This window comes from Cricetulus griseus, chromosome 5, assembly GCF_003668045.3.
Source record: "Cricetulus griseus strain 17A/GY chromosome 5, alternate assembly CriGri-PICRH-1.0, whole genome shotgun sequence".
NCBI classification, from domain to species: Eukaryota; Metazoa; Chordata; class Mammalia; order Rodentia; family Cricetidae; genus Cricetulus; species Cricetulus griseus.
The window spans coordinates 88,843,880-88,847,422 of NC_048598.1; positions in this window are offsets into that span (position 1 = coordinate 88,843,880).

A 3,543-nucleotide genomic window follows, 5' to 3' on the forward strand; every position below is an offset into this window, starting at 1 on the left:
TGACTCAATGCCTTGAAATTTCCAGTGGATTACACATGTTTTCTTAGATGATTTAAAGGAATTCATTGTCAATGACAGTCCAAAGAACAATTGTTTCAGCAGGCAGACTGGAGTGTGGATCCTGAGTCAGAACGAAGAATGTTTGTGATGGGCAGAAGAGGGTAGAGGATAAGGACATGGCTTCAGATGTCCTTACGAGATGCAACAAGTCCTTACAATCCCATAAGGGCTGGGAAGATGGCTAGGCGGATAAAGTACTTGTCATGCAGGTGGGAGGACCAGAATTCTGATTCTTGAAACTCATGTAAAAGCAGGGAAGCTGTGGCAAGTAGCCCAGCAGTCCGTCCATAATCCCAGCCCTTGGGAGGCAGAGCTGAGAGAGCCTGCCTCAATACATAAGACAAAGAGTGGTAGAGTATGACACCTGACGTCAACTGCAGGCCTTCACATGTATGAGCACATGTGTGCAGCTTCACTTATGCACATGGATGCTCACACACAGGCAAACACACCCACATGCACAGATAAATAATAAAAATTTCATTAAGTATTTTTTTTAGATTTATTGTTTATTTATTTAGTATGTATACAATGCTCTGTCTGTATGTATGACTTCTACAGGCCAGAAGAGGGCACCGGATCTTATTACATATGGTTGTGAGCCTCCATGCGGTTGCTGGGAATTGATCTCAGGACCACTGGAAGAGCAGCCATGCGTGGGTGTGGGGGGGATGTGGGTGTGTGCGCACGCACACCCTCACAGGATGTCAGGATGACCAAATGGTCTAAGATACCAGACTCAAACCATATATAAACTTAAGAATTTGACAGACATTTGAGAGCTCGATGCCAAGGCCACAACCTATAAGCATGTGAACCTGGGAACCTTTTCTTCAGTCCCTAGCCCCACCTCCCAGCATGCAGGGACTTTTGGAATCCTTGTAAATCTGCACTGTGTGGGATGTCACCTTTCCTGGTCACCTCACATAAAGAGTTCAGGTTTTAATTACAACTTGCTGTTCACAGAGCCCTGCTTCAGTGAGCAACAGATTAATAACTTTGGAACTCACGTTATGAATAATGTACCTCATTGTGTCAGGCAAGGGTCTCTAGAGAAACAGAACCAATCACGGGGCGGGGAGGGGTGGGGGGTTGCTAGAATTGCCATCTGGATGCTAGAGAGCCTCAGAAATGGGGAGCTGTTCTGTCCATAAAGCTAGGTGCCTCTGCAGGTCAGTCTGGTGTGGAAAGTGGCTGAAGATGACTTGAGAGAAACTGATCATCAGTCTGTGTCAGGACCTGAAGAGACTATGGTCTGATAATGCATGGCAACGGCAGTGACAGGATAGATGCACTTGCTTGGTAAGAAGCAATGATGGGCATGCATCACAGCCTTCTCCTCAGACTTGTTTCTATGTAGGCCACTCAACAGAAGGCACAACCCCATGCTCCAAGCAGGCTCTTCTCTGCACACTGCAAATGTCCTGGCAGACTCATCCAGTGGATTGCAGATCCCATCGAGTTGACAAGCAAGATTAACCACCACATTCATTTATTACGCGCATCCCTGCGAGAGCTGTTCACATTTATTCTCCCCTTTAAAGGGTTATGAACCTAAATAAAAATTGGCCCTTGGCAATAGACCGTGTGACTCATGAACTCATAGTTTGATCATCTTCTTATTTGAACCATATGTACAACTGAAGTCTAGGCAATGAAAAGGGAAGGATTTGGCTCTAAAAGTTGTTTGGATATTTACAGTATTTCCAAAAAAGAAGGAACAACAGGGGCCTATAAATGAAGGTCAGACAAATAAAGACGTGCTACTCCTTCAGAAAGACTCCTTCGTGAGACCATCATACCTCAGGTGACCATCAAAACTGCTACTGTGAAGAAAGGGAAACGGTTCCTTTACAAGATGATGTCAGGGTCTCCTGGAGAGCCTCAGACCAACCCAGAACCAGGAAGACTCTTGGGAAAAGAAATGAGACGCCACTATGTAAAGCCTGGATGGGCTAAGAGGAAACACAAAGTGTGTGTGTGTGTGTGTCGGGGCGGGGACCAGTATAGTACAAAAGAAAGAGAAGGGATTTGAGGATTGGATTGGGAATGAAGCTGCAAGAGAGGAGGTAGGCAGGAGAAGCAGCCATCAAGGATGGCTGAGGCCATCAGAGAGATGTGGACCACTCTAAGTCAAGTGTGGTATGGCCACCATCCCCTCTCGTCCTCCACATTAGTTAGTGACCAGGGCCCAGTGGGTTCCAAACACCAAACACCCAGAGGCAGCCCGGCCTCCATCTGCCGGCCCAGGTAGGCCAGGAACTGTTTCCAGTTCCAGTTCATCGTCGCTGCTCAGAGTCATCTGACACAGTGACCATACTGAGTTCGGCAGCGGGATCCGACACCCCGAGGCCTGATGACAGCTCTGCCTCCAACTGCCCTCCCAGCGGGACTCGGCACACCCAGACATTGCCAACACCCGGGTAACAGTGGCACCTCCATCCACATGAAGAGAACGGACATCAGAGTATTGGATCTGTTTGCATCTACCAGAAGGGAAATGTGGTCCCACACCCACCAGGAGAACAAGAAACACTTGCTACACCCACCAGAAGAAACGATGAGAAGAGGACAAGATAAAAGCACATCCAACAACAGAAAACCCAATATGACACCACTGGAGACTAGGAACCATACACCAGTAAGACCTCAACATCACAATGCAGATGAACCAGAAGAGAATAAAGACGTGCTACTCCTTCAGAAAGACTCCTTTAAAACATCTTTAAAAACTTTAAAGACTTTAAAAGACTAAAAAGACTTTAAAAACATCTTCAGGAAAATGATAGAGGAACTCAAAGAGGACATGAGAAAATCCCTTAAAGAAATTGAAGACAAAACAAACCAAAAAATACAAGAAACAGTTCAAGACCTAAAAACTGAAATAGAGAAAATAAAGAAAGCACAATCTGAGGCAATGCTGGAAATAGAAAAGCTGGGTAAACGATCAGTAACTACAGATGTAAGCATAACCAACAGAATACAAGAGATGGAAGAGAGAATCTCAGGAGTTGAAGACACACTAGTGGAAATAGATTCATCAACCAAAGAAAATCTTAAGTCCAACAAATCCCTAACACAAAATATCCAGGAAATATGGGATACTGTGAAAAGACCAAAACTAAGAATAATAGGTATAGAAGAAAGTGAAGAAATCCAACTCAAAGGTGCAGAAAACATATTCAACAAAACCATAGAAGAAAATTTTCCCAACCTAAAGAAAGACACGCCAATGAAAATACAAGAAGCCTACAGAACACCAAATAGACTGAACCAAAAAAAAGGTCACCTCAACACATAATAATCAAAACACCAAGCATACACAGCAAAGAGAAAATATTAAGAGAAGCAAAGGAAAAAGGTCAAGTAACCTGTAAAGGCAAACCTATCAGAATCACCCCTGACTTTTCCTTGGAAACTCTGAAAGCCAGAAGGTCCTGGATAGATATTCTACCTACACTAAGAGACCATGGATGCCAGCCC